Here is a 23,331-nt window from a genome sequence, read left to right on the forward strand (position 1 = left end):
GACTTTGTGCAGCGCTTCGAGTGGGGCGCTAAACTCTGACTCTCAAAATCTCCTACCCTGGAAATCTAGTTGGTCTTTAAGGTGCTGCTGCACCCGAATTTTGCTCTTCTACTACAGATCAACATGGCTACTCACCTGGAGTTATTATTATAGATATTTGAAGGAAGTAATATTGTTAATGTAATTTTAATTTTGCCAGCTGCACACTATATTCCACCCCTCTCTCCAGTTCTTTAGAAGCTAGTAATCCAAGTCTTGGGGAAAAAATTAAGCTTCATTTCTAGTTTTCCGCAGTCATTTAAAACAAATAACACAAATGTTACGCCTTCATTTTAAATCTGCGATCTGCTCCAGCAATCTGTTTAAGCATATGTATCGTCTCTGGTGCATGTCCCATTTTTCAAGCAAGGTTCCAATTACCGGAGTTTTATTCACACCAGTTTTATGCAAGTCTCAAATACGTCTATGTTTCTGTGTGAAACGGCTTCCTGAATTTTCTCCTCTCTCCATAAATCGAGCAAGTCCAGGGTCTCTTTCTCCCTCCATGAAACTCCTCATCTGCCAGTCGAGCGCTGAGACCCCTCCATCATGCTTTCCCTCTGACTCAGAAGTTGTCAGTTGTCAGCTGTCGGCGAGCAACAAGTAACAAATCTGGCACGTTGAAAAACGGACTCGTTATTGGTCAACTGTTGTCATGTGATACAGGATATGTTTCTGCATAGACATGTAGAAATGTTGCAACTTTTTAATAATTTTTTTTAAAAAGAGAGAAACAAGAGGGGAAGGGGAAGGGTAGTGGGTGTGGCTTGGAAAACGTGATCAACCAATCAAATTTAGTTGATTCGAAGGGTGAGAGAAAAGGGCAAGGGTGGGGAGAACATCGGATAAAGAATTTCACACGATTAAAATCCCTAATCTGCAGCGAATGGGCAAATAAGTTGGGGGAAAGCAGGAAGGGGAAAAAATGGACAAAACCTGCAGTGATTTCGAAGCTGCTGCTAGGATTGCCTTCCCACGTGTGGAAACACAAAAAAAAAATTGAGGTCATTTGGAAGCTGAACCGCGGAAAACCACTAGTGCGGAATCACCCTCTGTTGGGAATGAGCAGCTTCAAGAATCAGTATCTTGGTCTCATTAGTAAATATGCACTTTGATGGCAGCTTTTGCCTCTAGTTCACAGTGCAGTGAATAATGTGAGATCAACTGATTTCATTAAAATTGTATGAGTAATACCAAGATAGAACACCAGTATTCTTCTTTCTTACACACACACAACACACGCATACCCTTTGTAACATTTAAATTAATCACAAGTATAACTTTGCATAAGACTGAGGGAGGCTGCTTCTTCACAGCTCTCCCACTGGGGGTTCTTCCTTGTCCCCTGCTTCTGGATCCTTAGTGGTGCCAACTCCAGGCTGGAAAATTCCTGGAGATCTGGGGGTGGAGCCTGGGTAGAGTGGGGTTTGGGGAAGGGAGGGACCTCAGCGGGGTAAAGTGTCGTAGATCTACCCCAGAATACATTATATCATCTTGGTTGATACATCAGTTTGGTGAAGTGGTTAAGAGCAGCAGGACTCTAATCTGGAGAGCCAGGTTTGATTCCCCACTCCTCGGCTTGAAGCCAGGTAAGTGACCTTGGGTCAGTCGCAGCTCTTTCAGAGCTCTCTCAGCCCCACCCACCTCACAGGGTGATTGTTGTGAGGATAATAATAACCCACTTTGTAAACCACTCTGAGTGGTCATTACGTTGTCCTGAAGGGAAGGATATAAATCAAACGTTATTATATCGAATGTTATGTAGACACTGTAGTTGGTCCTTTACTAAAATGCCACTGTGGTTTCCAATATCCTAACATAATTTTTTGCTGAATAAATTGCAGCTTAAGATCCATAGAAGTAACAGGTATAGCATTTAAGTCCTTAGCCCATTGTTTTGGCAAATGTGGGCAATCTAACTCCTTTTTCTATTCATTCCTGAAACTCTGCGTATCAGATTTATTAACCAACATCTAATATTTATAAGAGCCCTGATCTAGATAGCCCTGATCTCGTCAGATCTTGGAAGCTCAGCAGTAGTAATCGGAGACCCTTCCAAGGAAGACCAACTTCACTATGTAAAGGCTGGCAATGGCAAGCCACCTCTGTTAGGCTCTTAACTTGAAAACCCCAGCAGGGGTGGCTATAAGTCAACTATGTCTTGATGGAACTTTCCCCTACCAATATTTATAAACTTGTATCGTAGGTTTCATTTTTTGCATAAATTCAGTGGGGCAGACTCTGAAACACCCAATACTGCAGGGCCATATTTGGATTCCAAGAAACAGAGTTGTAAATAGACATAGGCACAAACAGCATTACGAACAGAAAAACCCCAGGAACAGCCTAATCTGCTGTTCTCGAACAAGCTGTTCGTGAGGCCCCATCCTAAATGAACAGGCGGTTGTTAAAAGCCTCGTTCGTTGCCTTTGGCAGCCATTCGGCAAGCCAGACAGGATGGCACCTGCTGCAATCAATCCCCTTGGCAACCGGAGGCAGGGAGGGACTGAACTCTGTCTGAACTCCTTCTGGCTTTCTTCTGGCTTTAACCCTTCAAAGTACTTCCAGCAGAGAGTCCTGTTTTTGCCACTGTGAAGAGAAAATGACAGCCAACGGGGAGACCTGTGGATCATGCCTTTCTCGGGGTGCAATCTCTCTGAAACTTGGGTGGTGGTGGTCTTCAGAGGACAGTGAGGACTATGTCCCCTGCAAATTTGGTGGGTATTGGACATTGGGAAGGTCAGTTTGTGGGGTGTTTAAAGGCCCTTTAAACTATCAGCTGGCAGCTGATAGTTTAAAGCTGATAGTTTAAAGCTGATAGTTTAAAGGGATCTTTAAAGGGCCAGGTAACTGGGTTTGAGGGGAGGGGGGCTAAGTGGGGGGTTTGGGGGTGGGGTTCTGGCCCCCACGAACAACGAACAATAATCATGTCCGGGAACAGTTCATGTTCATCTATGTTCGTTGTTCATGGATGGCACTGAACGACGAACAGGGTGTTCGGGGTTTTTTTCCTGTTCGTGCCCATGTCTAGTTGTATATATTGCTGTTCAGCAAAAGCTGACAAGTCATCTCTAGACCTTAGCTGAGAAAATGACAAAAACTCATCACCATAGCCTGCCAATTGATCCAAAGTAAGAACCAAGTCACAACTGACTCATGGCAACCCCATCCACGGGGTCTTCCAGGCAAGAAACAAGCAGAGGTGGTTGAAGTGGGTTGCCATTGCCTTCCTCTGCATAGCAACGCCCGTCTTCCTTGATGGTCTTCCATCCACATGCTAGCCTTGGTTGACCTTGCTTAGCTTCCAAGCCCAGAGCAGCCTGAGCTAAGCTGGATATTCAGGCCACAAAATGTTCATCTTCACAAGCACATGGAAACAGATAGCAGGACTGCTGCATTAGGAAAGTCAGTCGCATTTTTAAGTTGCCTGAGAAGATCCCTTCTTTCTCTTTGTACACCTCCGCCCAACTCCGGCTGCAACCAGTGTTTTATTTCATCCTCCCTGTCTGAATTAACACAGATAAAAAGTTTTTCCAGCTGAAAAACATTTGTCGATATAACCATATTTCTAAGAACAGCTGCGGCTCGGCTGCGAAGCAAATGAATATTTGAATATAGCAGGAAGTCATTTATTGCTTGCTATAAACTCTCTCTTCTTCCCCTTGCTTCCTATTTTGTCCGTAACTCTGCTTGAAACGCACTCCCTGCAGAGAGTGGGAAACGTCGAACAGTTTCATCAATCCAGGTTCCCTCCAGCCAGCGGCTGCATGTTGTTAGAGATGAACTCTGCAGTAAAGACACCATTTAGAGGTACATCTACCAATTCAGAGATGGATCGCTAAAACACACATCTTTCGAAATCAGCTGTATCATGCTGCAGGGCAGCAAAACGCTAGCTTTTAAAGCGATGGCTTAAAGGATTGTTGCCCTTCTGCGCCGTAAAATTACAGTCTTGACGGTGCTAAAGGTACCCCATTCTGCTTTCCTTGTTTGGTTTAAAGGAGCTCCAAACCAGCCCCAGCTGCTGTGGTATTCAATGCTTTTTAGTTTGCAGACTTCTCATTCAAAGCCTGCACAGATGTTTGTTGCTTTGGAATTTGCCAGTTTGTGGTTATGTTGCGTGAGTCTAGCTGATAATGTCTCACATGAGCCAGAGCAGTAGAAACGGGTGCCATCCAGTTTGGTGTAGAGGTTATGAACGTGGGACTCTAATTTGGAGAGCTGGATTTGATTCCCCACTGCTCCACTTGAAGCCAGCTGGGTGACCTTGGGCTAGTCTAACCACTATGCCACACAATAAACAATATAGTAAAACCAGTATAATACAAGCACTGCAATAAAACTGGATTACAAAATTAGAGAATACTGAAATAACAACAACAACAACAAAAAACAACAACTCTACTTATATACCACTTGTCTAAACCGATTCGTGCTTCACTCTAAAAATAGCATAAGAACACACAATACAACAAAAAAGTGCTATTTTTTTCAGATATTAAAGCTGCAATCCTATTCTGTTTACAAAAAGAGACCTCTTGGACAAGTTTGAACTTTTTAATTTGAGATCAGTGCTGTAATGTTAATCTTTCACATTTTTAATCAATAAACGACACTGTTTAATCGGACATTTCAGTTAATCAAATGTGCCTCCAGTTTGTAGGGTACTATTTTAACAGCAGCTTGTAAAGTGACAACAGCCTTTTCCCCATCTGCCCACAGGTGGCAAGTCCAGAAAAAGGAGCAAAGCCTTGAAGCGCTGAGCTTTCCTGCATGCTGTGTCACAGCTGAGAGCCAAGCTACAAGTGACGCCTGACACAGGTTGGACACTTGTCAGCTTCCCTCAAGTTTTGATGGGAAATGTAGGCATACTGGTCTTACAGCTTGGCTCTCCATTACAGCTGCAAGACCAGGATGCCTACATTTCCCATCAAAACTTGAGGGAAGCTGACAAGTGTCCAACCTGTGTCAGGCGTCACTTGTAGCTTAGCTCTGAGTCTCACTCACTCTTGAGAAGGGCCTGAAAAGCCAAAAGAATGATTATTCTGCTCACCAAACATCCCACCGAGCCACTTCATGGAGGCTGCAAGGTTTACACCGAGAAACCCTCGATTCCCCCCCCCCCAAAGGCTTGGTTTTTAGGCACATTGATGCACATTTCGTCAGCTGCACAATCGACCCAAACCTCATATGATTAAGAGATTTAAATGCTTTGAATCAGGGGGAAACCTTAGCGAAGAGCCCCTCCACCCCAATTGCTGATTACTGTCAACTAATTCTAATTCACGTAGTGATCGAGTGGAGTGCAAGTGAACAGGGAGGAATACATGGGAGTCTGTTCACTTGCCATTCAAGTGCCATTCATCACTTGTAGCTTGGCCCTAAGAGATGGAAAGAGAGAGAACTTCTTTGGATGTTGCTTTGAGACTTCAGCAGTTGCCTGGACTGAAACCAACCAGGATTCTTTTCAGAATTTGCCCTGAGATAAATCCGTTTCAACTCCAAAGTAGCCCACGTGGTTTATGATTTGGAGCAATTTGTGTGTGTGTGTGTGAGGGGGACAGCTTCCCTGAAGCTATCACTTCCCCTGCTAGGGTTGCCAGACTCAGGTAGGGAAATTCCTGGAGGTTTTGGTGATAGAGCCTAAAGAGGGTGGAATTTGGGGGTATATAGGGTGTAATGCCATAGAACCCACCCTCCGAAGCAGCTGTTTTCTCCAGGGGAACTGATCTCTGTGGCCTGGAGATCACATGTGATTCTGGGAGATCTCCAGCCACCACTTGAAGTTTCAGAGGAGTTAGCCGTGTTAGTCTGTAGTAGCAAAATCGAAAAGAGTCCAGTAGCACCTTTAAGACTAACCAACTTTACTGTAGCATAAGCTTTCGAGAATCACAGTTCTCTTCGTTTTCGCATCTGACAAAGAGAACTGTGATTCTCGAAAGCTTATGCTACAGTAAAGTTGGTTAGTCTTAACGGTGCTACTGGATTCTTTTCGATTTCACTTGAAGTTTGGCTCCATTACGTGTGTACTGCATTTACAGTTCTGAGTAGATCTACTTAAGATTGATCTCTTGTATCTCTCCTGCACCCTTCTCCCAGGAACTCAAAGTCCTTACGCTTTGTGATGTAGTGTCACTGCCTTATGAAGAAGGTTAAGCTAACAACAACAACAACAACATTCAATTTATATACTGCCCTTCAGGACAACTTAATGCCCACTCAGAGCAGTTTACAAAGTATGCTATTACTATTCCCACAACAAACACCCTGTGAGGTGGGTGGGGCTGAGAGAGCTCTGAGAGAGCTGTGACTGGCCCAAGGTCACCCAGCTGGCTTCAAGTGGAGGAGTGGGGAATCAAACCTGGCTCTACAGATTAGAGTCCCGCACTCTAATTCTAAGGGAGAATGTCTTGCCCAACACTGGCCAGTGAGTTTCATAGCTGAATAATAACTCAGAAAAAGATCAACCTTTAAGTCAGGATTTGAGTCCGTTAGCACCCAACAGCAACAAGACTTTTGCTACTTTGACAATGGGGTAAGTTTTGTATGAATGACAGAACTGTGAGTATGTTGTAACTTGATGAGAAATAATAGAATGTTATACTTTACCATCAGAGAAATATTGTTCAGGATGGTCCATGTTGCCCCCGGAAGAAGTGGTCAACACGAAACAAGTGTAGTTCACCGGAAGCTTGTAGGGCGTTAGAGACCCCGGTGGGGGTCTCCTTCCACCCTTGGACCCTGCCTGTTGCCACCTGCATCCTTCATTTAACTACCCACTGCACTTGGATCTATAACTGGCAGCCAAGAGTTCATTGTCATCCAGATCCCCGGAACTCCAGTGTCACAAGTTTGGCGGAGCCACAGTGTATGAGTTGAGAGAATTAGTCATCTGACAGCGTTTAAACAGGAGAAAGGACTTTTTGTTACACTGCGACTCACCGAGGGATGATGCTCATATTTACTGTGTTTTCATTGCTTTGATTGTTGTTGATGATTGTTATATACACACTGCTTTTGAATACACTTTATTTTCGATAAGTATATACACTTGATTTTGGTTTCAGTGAGTGAGAAATAAAGTAAAAGAGTGAGAAATATTTTCTGTTGGTGTCCCTTGCCGCTTCTGGCTTATTTTGCATCCGAATATAAAATGAGAAGCATAAGGCTGAATACAGTATGTAAAGTATAAAATTTTGGGCATAAGTAATTAAAAAGGGAGAGGAGTAGTATTTTCTAATTTAGCTGAGCAGTTATATATCTTGTCTTTTACTATCCTATATGTATATTATCTTTAATGCACTTTCTGTTGTCATTTTTCTTTTTAAATAAAATTTCTTTTAAAAAATGTGACTGTCTTGATATAATCAGGTTCAGCTGTAGCAAACGTGTAAAGCAGACTTCCATATTTTACTTCTAAAACACTTTTTAAATGTAGGCTCTTTTTCAAAGTTCAAGTCCTCAGAAGAAGAAAAATCTCTCCTGTAGCCCTTAAAAACCAACATTTATTGTTGTCCCTGAGCTCTACTCCAAGATAACATTCTAAAGAACTCGTTTGCCTTTGAAACATAGGCAATAAAAGGGACATTCCCCCGCCCCCAATCCTTTCAGTTGTTTTATTTTCGGTTTTGAATGCTGAATTTGTCCTTGACCAGAGGGGCTAATTCTGCAGTTCCTCCCTTCAGATGGGATAACTCTTAGGCACCATTCCTAAGCTTCTATACACATGCGCACAAGTTTGGTGTGATTGATTCCTTTGGGGCTTACCCGAACAATCCAAGGGCTGTTTCCCAATGCAAAAGATATCCCTGTGATCTGCATAACTGTGCATAGGAAGATCAACCCATATATTTGAATTGCCTTTTGGAGCCGCTGACCAGAGGGGTCATGGGAGGGGACCAGGGGGCCAGTTTGCTAGTACAGATCGTAGAAGCATAGGGTTGGAAGGGACTTCCAGAGTCATCTAGTCCAGCCCCCTGCACAATGCAAGAAATTCACAACTACATCCTGCCCCCCTACACACCCTCAGTGACCCCTGCACCACACCCAGAAGATAGCAAGACACCTCTAGGATCCCTAGCCAAACTGGCCTGGGGAAAATTGCTACCTGATCCCAAAGTAGTGATTGGCATTACCCTGGGTGTGTAAGAAGGGACCAGGAGGACAGATGCAACCCTTCCTGCCCTCCCTCTTATGATCTGCCCAGGTTCACAGAATCAGCATTACTGTCAGGTGGCCATCTGCTTAAAAAAATCTTCAAAATCTCTGTTTTAAAAAATCTCCAAAATCTCTGCTTAAAAATCTCCAAAAAAGGAGAGCTCATTTATTTGATGCCTGATAATGATCTGGTTTATTTATTTATTTACTTCATTTATCCTCCACTTTTCTTCCCCACGGGGACCCAAAGTGGCTTACATCATTCTCTTCCATTTTATCCTCACAACATATATTTATTGATTTATTTTTTATTCATTTATGTTATTTATACTTTCTTATTGAGGCCCAAGGTGGATTACACAGGGTAAGACCATGCGATCAATAACTGGGACATTGAATAAACAATAACCATAGCAAAAAGAAGTGGCTTGCCTCTGAGAGCCTCTCTACATGAGACGCCTTGGCGTGTGTCTGTCAAGTGCAGGGAGACGCCATGTTAGCCGGGAAGGGTAGTTTTAAAAGACAGAGCCGGCAGAGATCACTCCTCAGAGGGTTTGTTAATTTCAGCTGTGCCTCCCCAAAGGCTCTGTCAATTTCACCTCTCCAGTCTAAATCTGTGTGGGATCGCAACCAGAGGCCAGTGAGGAACGGAAATGGGCTGGAGCTGCCTCCCAGAGCTGGAGAGCAGTTGCCAGTCTGAGTAGACAATACTGACCTTGATGGACCAAGAGTCTGATTCAGTATAAGGCAGCTTCATATGTGTTCAATTTACCCCAGCAAATCTTTCTGTCAGCCCAGGTTAGTCATGGATTAGATGCCCCCTTTTCCTTATCTAATCAATTCAGGCACTGTGCAAATGTCTAAAGCTTTAAAACAATCAAAAGCAAGAGTCAGATGAACTGTTGAAAGAGAGCTTTTGCTGTAGACACAGACATTCTTGGCTGCTTTTGAAAACTGGAAAATATTTCTACCTTTCTGACTACCGCAACTCAGCCCCCTGCCAATTTCTGTTTCAGGGCCGCTTCTTGCAGAGTATTTTTTTTATCAGATCTTTGCATGTGTGAAGAAGAAGCACACACAAAAAAAGAGCTGCACAGGAAACTAGAAAAGAAACAGCAATCAAAGAAGTGAGATGGGGAAAGCTGGTCCGGATGCAGCTTTAATGTACCACACTTCTAAAAAGAGCAGGCTGGGTTCCAGGCTGTGTATTTCAGAATTCCTGCACATTTCCAGTTTTAGCGCAGCAGTAAGTTCAAAGATATGAGTGTGGGCAGATGTGCTTGCCTGCGGGCTCAGCCAAGCTGTCTACCACAGATAAAAAAAACGACAGCCCTTTCGGAAAGAAAGGGAAATGAACTTGCTCCTAGAGGTAATCTCTCTTCCCAGTGGAGGCAGGTTTACTGTCCAAGGCTGTGTGCGCACTATTTCACCTCGAATGAGTTTGCAGCCCCCCTAACATCAGTGCCTGACTCATTACCCAGTAAAGCATTTGGAAACACCTTGAGCGTGAAAGGTGCTTTATAAACTGTTGTGTTGTATGTGAAAGAAAGATGTTGCTGGATTTAATGCATTCCTACTTCCCCTATTTACTAGGGACAGTCTTGTGGTATCTGTTCCTGAAACAACATTGTCTCTACTTTGAACTTAAATTACTAGGGTTTCTCAGTTCTCATTGCCCTCCCCTGGATCTCTAAAAAGCTGTAGCATAGTTGTTAAGTGGTTGGGCTGCGAATCAGCACTCTGCTGGTTTGAATCCTACTACTTCCATGAACTCTGCCAGTGGCCTTTGGGTAAGCCACACCTCTCAGTCCCAGCTGTGTTGTGGTGATAATCACAACATTGACTTTGTTCACTGCTCTAAATGTGGCACTAATCTGTCTAGAAGAGTGGTATATAAGCACACTGTTGTTATTATTACTAGTAACAAAGCCCGTTGTGGGAAAAAATACAATAGGCTCTAGAAAGGGGTGGCCAGGCAGGCGGGCATTCCCTCCTTCTCCATCACTGATCACAGGTGGATGAAGGCAGGGTGGGTGGGCACCACCTCTGCTCCTGATCCTGGCCAAGTGAAGGGGGGCAGACATTGCCTCCTGCTCTGTGCTTGATCCCAGCTGGGTGAAGGGAGGGTGGGAATTGCCTCATGCTCCGCTCCTGATCCCAGCCTGGTGAAGGGGGGGCATTGTCACCTTCTCCTCACCTGATCCCGGCAGGGTGAAGAGGGGATGGGCATTTCCACCTGATCCACTCCTAATCTCAGCTGGGAGATGGCAGGGGGCAGGCATTGCCACCTACTCCACTCCTGATCCCAGCTGGGTGAAGGTGGGGGATGGGCATTCCCACCTGCTTTTCTCCTCATTCCAGCTGAGTGAAAGAGGGGGGGGGCATTGGCACCAGCTCTGCTCCTGATCCCAGTGGGTGAAGGTGTGTGTGGGGAGGTGAGCATTTCCCCCTCTCTGCTCCTGATCCCAGCTAGATGAAGACGGGGAGTAGGCATTGCCCCCTGCTTCACTCCTGATCCCAGCTGGGTGAAGACGGGGAGTGGGCATTGCCACTTTCTGATCCCAGCTGGGTGAAGGGCAGGTGGGCATTGACACCTGATCTGCTTCTGATCTCAGCTGGATGAAGGTGGAGGGTAGGCATTGCCACCTGCTCTGCTCCTGGTCCCAGCAACAAAGAACCTTCCATGGAGAAGCTGAATGTTCTTAAAGTACACCGTGCAATAATAAATTAGAAATGTAAGCTTTAATAAACAGAGTTGTTAAGATGATTCTCTAGACTCATTAAAGCGCCAGGTGTTCGACTTCAACTTCAATATACAGCGTAATAATAAAATTCACATCTGTGAATCCCACTTCTAAAACAACAATACAGTCCTTTGGGAGAGGTGTCTTCCTATTTGTAGCCAATAAGGAATGTTGAGCAGGGACTTGGAGTTGCAACATAGGTATGCCCAGATATTAATTCAGTAAATAAGCTTCTCTCCTCTTTCTTTGATATGGTGCGGGTCCAACCTGGCTGTGGCTGTGGCTCCAAACGGGAGAATTCCACACAACTGCACTCAACTCCACAGTCCCACAAGATGGAGGGTCCACACGGTGCCGACAATGGCTTAAGAGAAGTGAATTACGGTTATTGAACAGACGGAGCTGGAGACAACTGCTGATTGCACGCTCTTGAAAAAGCCTAGTGGACTGGAAACAGGAGGATAGCGTGCTCCCTGTTAAGCAACTTTTGGCAACTGTGGACTTACCTATATTAACCTTTCAGAAGTAAGAATACCAATTGTTCACAGGCTATACCATTATTATGACCATGCACTAACACTTTATGTATGGGTCTATATGAAGACTGTGTGTACTGAGAAATATTGAATGGCAATTTCTTTCTGGCAATGACAATATAAGTCATTTGAAAGCGGTTTATAAGTCTTTATTTCATTAGCACATCGCGTTTTGTTGCTTTTGTTACTGGCTTTCGTGACTCTCCGTACTTATTAGATTATTAGTCTTCAAGGATTAGCGGGACCCAGCTGCTGTCTAATTAAAGCAGAACAACCGCATTTACCTCTAGTCCTATATTTTCTGTTGCATTTCCTGTTTGCCTTACTATATCCAGTGATGTCTGAAAGTAATCACAGCTCTTTTTTAAAAAAAGAACATTCCTTCAATACAAATACAATTACAAATTGTTATGCAAAGTTCAAAAAGTCCACAGGATTAGATGATGAGTACAGGTCCAAGTAGTGTAAGCAGAGTAGACCATCTAACGGGCTGATTGGTTCGTTTGGAGGGTCCCGTTTCTGAGTCTTTATCAAAGATGGTTATCCCACTGACATGGACTCCAAAATTCATAAACCTTATATAGAAGATCATACACATATTGAGAACATACACGTCCATTACAACCAAATCTATACAGCATCTGTATTACATTTTGTTGCTTTTGTTAAAGGCTTGAAGACTAGATGCAATTTGAATGGGCAAATCCTCTTTCAATGCATGATTTCAAGGGCAGGGAATGCTGCAACAGCCTTCTGAAGTGGACAACGGCTGATTCCGCACACGTTGGATAATGCACTTTCAAGGCACTTTATCAATCATTTGAGGTGGATTTGTTGTTCCGCACACAAAAAAATCCATTCCAAATGATTTATAAAGAGGATTGGAAGTGCATTATCCAATGTGTATGGAATCACTCAAAGAGGGAAACAGAGGTGGAAAGCTCTGTTTTGCTAACATTCATTAACACTTGGGTGCTTAAGCACATATATACCACAAATTACATACATGATGGAATGACATGGTGTAGGCCAGTTCATCAGACCTCAGAAACGAAGCAAGACTGGTACTTAGATGAGAGACCACCAAGGATTTCTGGGGTTGCAAACCACCCTAGCTCATTTCCTGCCTAGAAAATCTCTTGCTTGGATTGCCATAAGTTGGTTGTCACTTGACTGCACATACATACATGTTAGGAATATCAAGTCCCTCTCCAAGTGCTGCCCCAGGTCTCCGGGAATTTCCCAAGCTAGAGTTGGCAACCCAAGTTCTGAGCCCCTTGTAGGAGATAGCAAGCAAAACGCCACCTTTAGATTCACAGAATGTGTTCCTTTTGTATAGGTCAGTTCCACACCAGCTAAGTATTCTTAAAGTATCAAGATTCATTTCATTTAGTTTTTTACATAAAGCCAGATGGCATTGTAGGGCCAAGCTACGAGTGACGAATGACACTTGCCTGGCAAGTGAACAGACTCACGTGTATTCCTTGAAGTGGAGTGTATTCAAGTGTATCCACTTGAAGTGGAGCGCAAGCGAATGGCAAGTGAACAGGGAGGAATACATCCGAGTCTGTTCACTTGCCAGGCAGGTGTCATTCGTCACTTGTAGCTTGGCCCATAGTTTAACTATCGCATTCCATAATTTTCTGTTGTTTCCCCTCTCTTCCCCCACTCAAACCTGATTAAAACTGCAGTTTCAGCAACAGAATGTTGTGTGTGGACAAAGTACTATTGAGACTTCCTAGGGCTACTGCTCATTTAAAACTTAGGGCCAAGCTACACATGACGAATGACACTTGAATGGCAAGTGGATTGAGTGGAGGGCAAGTGAACAGGGAGAAATACACTTGCTGTTCAAGTGTCATTCGTCATGTGTAGCTTGGCCCTTAATCTCCTTCTTGGACTTCCTGTTTAATTGCTTCCTGTACTCTACAGCTAATTTGCTCAGGGCATTGATAAACCTATTGTAAATTAGCATTCTCTGGGCGTGTTGTGTGTGTATGTGGGGGTGGGGGTTGAAGTCTGCCAAAGCCACCAATCATGTTTTTTCTAAAAATCATTTTTTTAATCGCACCATTATGATAATAAATAGTATGATATAAAAACATTATTTGAGTCTCCCCCATAAAAGGAACACCACCCAATTTATTCATGAGTGTCAAAAGAGAACCAGGGTCATAGATCCAGAGGAGGTAGCCGTGTTAGTCTGTAGTAGCAAAATTGAAAAGAGTCCAGTAGCACCTTTAAGACTAACCAACTTTACTGTAGCATAAGCTTTCGAGAATCACAGTTCTCTTTGTCAGATGCATCTGACGAAGAGAACTGTGATTCTCGAAAGCTTATCCTACAGTAAAGTTGGTTAGTCTTAATGGTGCTACTGGACTCTTTTCTAAAAGAGAACCAGACAAGAAAGAACAAGGAGTAATTAATTAGGTTGAAAACAAAAGAAGACAAGCAAAAAATCAGGGAAAGAGAAGGGTTGCCAGGCCAAGCCTAGAAACTGTTAGGAGGGTTGGGGGAAGTGGGGAAATGGGGGGGGGGGTGAGTGAAATTAGCTATGTCACAAATGTCACTTATGGGGAAACTCCAGAAGCAACACAGGGTAGCTCGAGGAATCGCTGAAACGCTAGAGTTTTGGGAAATTCCTAGAGCTATCTTATGTTGCCTCCAGTTTTTCCCTGGAAGTGACATCATGACGTAGCCGACATTGCTGTTTTTTTTTTTTTAATTCTCCTGCTGCCGCTCAGAGCAGAAGATTCCAAAGCACATGGACTGGAGTAACTGTGCATAGGATTGCATTGTTACCCAAGCAGTTAGGTAACTGCATCTCAGCTGTGAGGATGGACTTCTTATGGAGAACATAGTGTTCTATTATTTAGCAAGAAAACAAAGAAGAGGTCATGCTGTGGAACCACTCCTAATGTTGCAGAAACAAAACGTTTGCCTCTGCCCTATCTTTTCAAAGTTCAAAGTCGTCCTTATGCAAGAAAGAATTCCTTGTTGTGACTATCTTGTGATTGCACAAGGATTGAAACAGATAAATTCGCTGGAGGTTTCAGGGCAGATTCAGAACCTGCATCCATCTTCTATCTAACACAAAAGTAAGCTTGAAAAAGGATGTTGCCCAGAAGGGTTGCCAATTCCATGTTGGAAAATTCCTGAATATTTGGAGATGGAGCCTGGGGAAGGTAGAGTTTGTGGAGGGACATCATAATTTTATAGAGTCCATCCTCCAAAGCAGCCATTTGTCCCAGGGAACTGATCTCTACAGTTTGGATATCAAATTTAATTCTGAGAGATCTCCAGGACCCGCCTGGAGAATGGTAAACCTATTACCCGTATTGATGGTGTTTCAATCAAAAGCTGTGAGGTTCATTCAGAAAACTTCTGTTTCCAGTGACGATGAATTTCTGCTAAGCGTGAAGCACTCAGCTAATGGGAAAGAGCAGCTTAAGGCATGGCTAAAGAGACATTTCATCTCTCCATCAAGTGAGCCAACTTAACCTTCTGACTGGCAACACGTGTGCGATTTGTAGAGGAGAGTACTTGCTAAGGTTGCGTTGCTTTAAAAGTGCGTGCACAATTGATTGGCACGGTGGTGAACTTTTACTAAGCACAGCCTTACAGATCCTGGGTGACAGGCTAAGAGTTGTGCAGGATCAATGCAAGCTCAGCAAAGTATTTCTTGAAGCTCTCCAGTATTTTTTCACTATCCTTAATGGAGAAGACCGTGGGAGATTTTAAAGAAGTTTTGCAAATCAATTTCATCCAGGGCTCTTTCTGTAAAACAAAGAGTGCCGGTATGAATATATAAGGTTGCATTGATTTCCACCAACTCCCCTCAGGACCGAGAGAGCTCTGAAAAAAGATTCCAGTATTAGTACACTCTCTCTCTCTCTCTCTCTCTCTCTCACACACACACACACACACACACACAGGGCCAAGCTAGAAGTGACGAATTACACTTGAATGGCAAGTGAACAGACTCACATGTATTCCTCCCTGTTCACCTGCGCTCCACTTCGTAATTCGTCACGTCTAGCTTGGCCCACAGACACACACACACACAGAGCCTTGATCTCATCAAACTGATGAATTTGCATTGTGGGGTAGTTTGCCAGGCTCTCAAGTCCAGACTGGCTGCAGTTTTCACATTTTTCTTTCCAGGCAAACGACAAAGTCCAACGTAGAGAAACTGCTCGCTAATAACTGGGTATGTTTTTTTGTTGAGCTAGATAAGAATGCAGCGACATTCTCAGATGTTGTTGTTTTTAATGAGCTAGCCTTGTAGTATAGAGAATCTCATTCCTGTTCAATATTTTTTACAGGTCTTTCATATTGTCCTCAAAATTGGTACAGTGTATGGTTTTTTTTTCTTGGATTACTGCAAGAGTCGGGAGGGAAAAAAAATGTGGAGCTTTATACCTCCTGAATGAAGAAGCGAAGCAAAGAATTACTATACACACACACAAACACACAAACACACACACTGTAATAGCAGGGATTAATTTGAAGGAGGGCTTAGCACTAGAATCTATGTTGGACTAAAAAGCCATGGGTTCAAATCCTAATAAACTGTCTATTCTTTGTCTTTCTGGACTGATTCACACATTACAAAGTTATTTTTTAAAAATATTTTTAATTTAAATATAAACAGAGTATCATTAAAGAAAAAAAATTACAACTATAGGATAATGTTATATAATATAATAAGCATAATTGTGATAAATGGTATTGTCATGTCTGCATCCCATTCACCCATGCCATTCATATGTTCTCTGTTCCCTGTATTATCCCTGATCTTACTATGTAACTATATGCTCTCTTATTATGCTCATGTACTGTAGCCATTGTATTCATGCCATCTTGAGCTTGCCTAAAAACGAAAGTACTAATGTTGAGACTGTTATCTCTGAAGTCTGCTTCCTGACCTTGTATTAAAGTGTAACTCTTTGCAAGAGACAGAGGGAGTCGAATTCCTTGTAATCTTCTGGCTTTCTCTGGCCAGACAAACCCAGGGCTTTTTTTCTGGGAAAAGAGGTGGTGGAACTCAAGACCGCACAATGACGTCACTTTGGGTCAGCTGGAACAAGAGGGGAGTTTTTTAAAGTTTAAATCGCCCTCAGCAAAAATGGTCACATGGCCAGTGGCCCCGCCCCCTGATCTCCCGACAGAGGGGAGTTTAGGTACAGAGGGCAATCTAAACTCTCCTCTGTCTGGAGATCAGGGGGCAGGGCCACTGGCCATGTGACCATTTTCAAGAGGTCCCGGAACTCCGTTCCACTGTGTTCCCGCTGAAAAAAAGCCCTGGACAAACCTTGAGTGATTCCGCACACGTTGGATAGTGCACTTCCAATCTTCTTTATAGATCATTTGGAACGGATTTTTTTGTGTGCGGAACAAAAAATCCACCTCAAATGATTGATAAAGTGCATTGAAAGTGCATTATCCAATGTGTGCGGAATCAGCCCTATTTTGTTTCTCATGAGAATTAGGACTTTCGTGCCTTTTTCCTAACTGCCCCAGGGGAGGGGGGATCCTAATCCTTACCAAGCATCAGTTAATATTAATTAAATAGTAATTTCATAATATTTGGTATGAAACTAACAGTACGATCCTAAGCAGAGTTACTCCAGTCTAAGCCCATTTATTTCAATGGGCTTAGACTGGAGTAACTTTTCTTAGGATTGCACTGTAAATCAGAGACAGCCCCATAAGATATCCAACGAGCACATTAATAATTCTAGGCAATAAATTGAAATAAAATTATACAACAAACAATATGATAAGTAACTATTATAAAATAAATAAATATTGCCCATTTTCAATACATTATATATTGGAAAGATATTTATATTTATCATTTAGTTAGTTCACGGCACACAGGAAGAAGGGATTGCACCTTCCGTTGCAAAGTTTTCCAGAAGACCCCAGGGGACTTGCTTTTTGCTCTGTTGGGGAAAGTTACATGGACTGACAGCTATATGTACATTTCCTCAACAGGGCAACTAATAATTCTCTAGGGCATTTCATACTGAAAAAGCGGCACAGGGGAGAAAGACTTAAGCCCCCTTTCCCATGTGCCACAGTTCCAGTCTGAATTAGGAGGACCACACACCTAGGAAGCATAGAAATCCCAGAACCCATCCAACTGGAAGTCTGCACGGTAGCCACGGCAGCACTGTATCACATTTAGACCTTTGGAGGGGGTACAAACTACCAGAAAAGAGCGTCCGGTGCAAAGGAAATCACGGTTGTATCTCACAGCATGGAGAACTGTTCTATTGAGAATGTTAAATAGAAAAGAGTTCTGTAGCACCTTTAAGACTAACCAACTTTACTGTAGCATAAGCTTTTGAGAATCACAGTTCTCTTCGTCAGATGCATCGACGAAGTTCTCTTCATCAGCATGCCTCTGACGAAGAGAACTGTGGTTCTCGAAAGCTTATGCTACAGTAAAGTTGGTTAGTCTTAAAAGTGCTACTGGACTCTTTTCGATTTTGCTACTACAGACTAACACAGACTAACCAAAAGGGGTCCCTCCGATATACAAACTGTAAAGCTCAAAACAACTCAGAGGTACTAATATAATACTGCAATATGAAATATATTGAATTTAATAAAGTTAATAAATTGAATTTAATAAAGTGCTAAGTGCACTTTATTAAATATTTCATATTTCATATTGCAGTTATATTAGTACCTCTGAGTTGTTTTGAGCTTTACACTACAGACTAACACGGCTAACTCCTCTGGATTGAGAATGCTGGTTCTGATATAAAAAAAGGCAGGGATTAATTTGTTTGACTTATTTATTTAGATAAATACGACCACCACATATGGACAACTTAGCAAAACTCTTCTTCCCAGTTAACCAACGTTAGGGCTTCTCAGCCCAGATTTTCTTCCCCTCACACACAACCTTCCATTAAGGACCTTATCTCAGATTCCTGGCTTCTGTCATGGCAGCCTCTTTTTAGCCTTACCCTCAGCACAGCAACACCCATAGTAGGCATAATCGAAACACCTCGAATCAATGGCAAAGTTTAAAAACAACCTTGATCCCGTAATCTTGTTTCCTATCTTGCAAAAGGTCAAAGGTGTGTCAACATCAAAGGTTGCCTGGCCAGCACATGTCTGTTACAATTGGATCCACACATTTATGGAGGTGGAGTCTTTTACTGTTGAAGCATTGAGTAGACTGCTTCACTTGGTCTATCTTTAACAGAATATAAACCTTCTTAATTGAAGAGGGAAAATAAGGAGAACATGCGCATTGAGGAAAGGGCTTAAACAAGAGAAACTGAAAAAGGGAGGGAACTGACACAAGACAGGGGCCGACTCCGCATGGCTTACCTGAAGCCTGGATGTTGCGGAACATGCTGGAAAAAACGTGGAAGATCGCGTTTTCTCGCGCAAGAAAATGCGATCTACCGTGTTTTTTCTGGCATGTTCCGCAATGTCCCAGCTTCAGGTAAGCCGTGTGGAATCGGCCATGGAGGATTAGGGAACGAGGAAGAAGGGAAAAAAATCTAAAATATGAAGAATGTCAGAGGGATCCACAGGGAACCGATACAAGTGCAATGCTAATCTCAGCATACGTGTAAAGTAAATTAAAGCGACTTCTTCTCAAGAAAGTCAGGGGAGGGGCTGTGGCTCGGTGGTAGAGCATCTGCTTGGCAGGTAAAAGGCCCCAGTTTCAAATCCTGGTATCTCTAGCTAAAAAGGATGTCAGTAGGTGATGTGAAAGAGCTTGACCTGAGACCCTGGAGAGCTGCTGTTTGTCTGAGAAGACAATATCGACCTTGATGAACCAATCATTCATTTCAGTATAATGCTGCTTCATGTATTCATGTGGTCAAAGGTCCTTGGAGGTCCTCAACAACGAAATGGCTCCCGAGATGCCCTGGCCTCCAATGTATTTCCTGGTGATCTCATGCTTGCTCAGTCTTGGAGGAAAACATCTGAAGGGTCTTGAATGGGGAAAAGAATGCTTTAGGTTGCTCCCTCTCGGCTAATAAAGCACTGAACTCAAACTAGGTAGAGTTTGGAGCACATTGGAGCAGTACAGCGTTGTCCTAGACACGGATTTCCATATGTCCGAGTTTGGAAGTCTCTTCCTATAGCCACTCAGAATGCCATTCACTGATATCACATCACATCTTTTTTTGCTTATTTTTAACTGACATTTTCAAACCTTGTTGACAGAATACGTAAACTCAATTAACCACCCTACCCTAACGAAACTTACTCCATTGTTTCTTCAAAGAAATTCTTGACATACATTGGATGAGTATGAATATCTAATTATAATTTTAGTTAGGACAGATTAAATACATGTGATGAGCTTCAGCCCTCCACCTCTGTCATCTTTTTGTTCCACTACCTCATCCAAATAACAATTCCACGTTACTTTCCCAGGGTCCGGAGGGGGGAGTGGTAAGAAATTAGGATTATCATCACTGTCACACCAACCTTGGAGTGCTTGCATGCTTCATGTGTGAGGACAACAGGAAAGGAGGGGGAACAGGCCTCCTGGGTGCACTCCCAAGGCAGCACGATGACATCACTTCCAGGAAGTGATGTAATTGCGCAGGGCCCAGGAGCACTCCCATGCTTCACAGCAGGCCCATTTGGGGTCCAATTGGAGCTGAAATCATCCTGCTACAAAATGCAGGAGCACTACCACACCCTGTGTAATTATATCACTTCTCAGCAGTGGTATCATCACACCACCCTTGGAGTGCTTGTGAAGACAACAAGAAAGGTGAGTGCTGGGTCCCCCTCTCCTGCTGGGAGGGTAAGGGGATCTGGCAACCCCAGAGCCTAGGGATGGTGGGCTTTGGGGAGGGGAGGCACTTCAGTGAGGTATAATGCTGAGTCCACCTTCCAAAGCAGCCATTTTCTCCAACGAAGCTGATATTTGTCATCTGGAGACCAATTGGGATTTTGGGAGATCTCCCGGCTACACCTAGAGTTTTCCAAGCTTACCTTGAAAGGAAACCTTGTGGGTGACAGCCTCATGTTAGCCCACACAGAGATCTTTCACTAATTCACAGTAGCTGCTTTCTGGATGGATCCGGTCATGATTTCGCAGGCAAAATGTCAGGTTTTGCTGCGACTGGTGGCAAATGAGGGCATACGTCTGTAATTTGTAGAAATATTGCATTACGCGTGAGGGAAATTCAGTCAATGTTTGCCGCTCTTTGGTTCCATTAGGAATTCCATTTGCATCACCTTATGCTTTTATAGTAATTCTTAAGCTGACCCGTTTTTTTTTTTGATTGAGGCAATAAATATCTACATTCTATGTGCCTCCCCAATGAGTGAGCAACAGCTCCCAGAAATTGTTTTAATGTTTATCCTGTGATAGTTTTTATCTGAGTTGATGGAAGATAACAAAGAACAAGCCTTAGTCGTGTCTCTCCTTCCTTCCTTCCTTCCTTCCTTCCTTGCTCTGCTCTGTTTCTGCTGTTACTGGAACTCATAAGATGTCAATAGGCCATCCAGCTCCTCTGTCTACTCTAAGGGCCAAAGGACACGTTCTGATGGGAATCCATGACCACATCTGTGAACAATAGCGGGTGTGTTGGGGAGGGGGGAGTTTGATTGGGACCAATCCTCCCTCCCCAACACTTTCCCTCCTACTGACGTCTCCCTCAGCTTTTCTATCAAGATAACCTGCTATTTGGCTTCACCAGGGCTATTTTTCAGCAGGAACGCGGTGGAACGGAGTTCCGGCACCTCTTGAAAATGGTCACATGGCTGGTGGCCCCGCTGCCTGATCTCCAGACAGAGGGGAGCTTAGATTGCCCTCCGTGACCATTTTCGCCGAGGGCAATTTAAACTTTACAAAACTCCCCCCCTTGTTCCAGCCGACCCAAAGTGACGTCATTGTGCGGTCTCGAGTTGAGTTCCACCACCTCTTTTCCCAGAAAAAAAAGCCCTGGGCGTCACAATAATATTAATGTTCTCAACTGCCCCCTGTTTTATGGCAAAGCAAGCGCAGATGTGGGCTCTGTGACTGCCATCTGCTGGAACGATTTCAGATTGTCCACATGTTTCTGCAAATCCCCAAAAGCAAATCCTAGAAGAAAAAAAACTGTATCCAGCAGCATATTCTTTGCTTTTTTATTCCCAAGGCATGTGAGCAACTGGGAGGGAAGGTGTAGCTTGATCTCATCAAATCTTAGAAGCTAAGCAGGGTCGGCATTTGGATGAGGGACCTCGAAGGAAGACTCTGCAAAAGAAGACAATGGCAAACCCCCTCTGCTTGCCTCGAAAGCCCCTGCTGGAGTCAACGTAAGTTGATTGCACACATATCCACTTTCTCCAAGATTTCCCATGTATGTTCTTTCAGTTCAACCTGCACTTCCCTGAAAGTGCCCCCAACATGTGAAATGGGGGAAGGTTCCTCCTCCGCAACAATAAGTAGCCACCATTCTGATTACCAAAGATTATTCAAATAAGGTTTCTTCCCACATTCAGGAATTTCCAGGGAGTTCTGACCTAGGAAGCTACCAATGCAGTCCAAACCAAAGCTAGAATCTGTGGCTTCCGAGGACTTAGAAGGGTGGAACTTTGTTTAGTAGCAGCCTGGATAGCACAGACTAGCCCCAGCTTGGTAGAACTCAGATGCTAAACAAGGTCAATACTTGGTTAATACTTGGATAGGAGACCACCAAGGAAGATCAGGGTTGGTGGCAACCAATCTCTGCTCCTCACGTGCCTTCAAAATCCCTTGGGAGGTGGCGTAATTCAGTTGTGACTTAATGCACTTTATTTATTACTAGCAACAAAGCCCGTAGTGGGAAAAAAATACAATGGGCTCTAGAAAGGGGAGGACAGGCAGGCAAGCATTCCTCCTCCTCCATCACTGATTCCAGCTGGTGAAGGAGGGGCATTGTCATTTGCTCCATGCCTGATCTGCCTGATCTCAGCCATGTGAAGGGGTGGTGGGCTTTGCTACCTGCTTCATGCCTGCTCCATGCCAGATAAAGGGGGGGGGGCATTACCTCCTGTTCTGTGCCTGACTGTGGCTGGGTGAAGGGGGGTAGGCATTGCTGCCTGCTCCGAGCCTGATCCCAGCTGGGTGAAGGGAGGAACAGGCATTGCCTCCTGCTCTGCACCTGATCCTGACAGGTGAAGATAAGCGGTGGGCTTTACTACCTGTTCTGCTCCTTATCCCAGCTAGGTGAAGGGGGGGGCAGGCACCTGCTTAGCTCCTGATTCTGGCAGGTTGAAGGTGGGGAGGCATTGCTTCATGCTTGGCTTCTGACTCTGGCAGGGTGAAGACAAGGTGGGCACTGCCCCCTGCTCAGTGGCTTATTCCAGTAGGTTGGTGGGCATTGCCACCTGCTCTGCTCCTTATCCCAGCGAGGGGAAGGGAAGAAGGGCATTGCCTCCTGCTCTGTGCCTGATCACAGCCAAGTGAAGTTTCGAGGTGGGCATTGCCACTTGCTCCACTCCTGATCTCAAATGGATGATGGTGAGGGGTGGGCATTGCCACCTGCTCTGCTCCTATAACCAGCTGGGTTAAGGCAGAGGAGGGCATTGCCACCTGCTCCACTCTTATTACCAGTTGGGTTAAGGTGAGGGATGGGCATTGTCACCTGCTCCTAATACCAGCTGAGTTAAGGCGAGGAGGGCCTTGTCACCTGCTCCACTCCTGATCCCAGTCGGGAGACAGAGGGCAGGCATTGCCATCTGATCTGCTCCTGGTCCAAGCTGTGTGAAGGGGGTGGGTATTGTCAGCTGCTCTGCTCCTGATCCCAGCTGGGTTAAGACAGTGGGTAGGCAAAGGCACCTGCTCTGCTTCTGATCCCAGCTGGATGAAGGGGGGGGTATTGCCAAGTGCG

This window comes from Eublepharis macularius, chromosome 2 (assembly GCF_028583425.1).
Source record: "Eublepharis macularius isolate TG4126 chromosome 2, MPM_Emac_v1.0, whole genome shotgun sequence".
NCBI classification, from domain to species: domain Eukaryota; kingdom Metazoa; phylum Chordata; class Lepidosauria; order Squamata; family Eublepharidae; genus Eublepharis; species Eublepharis macularius.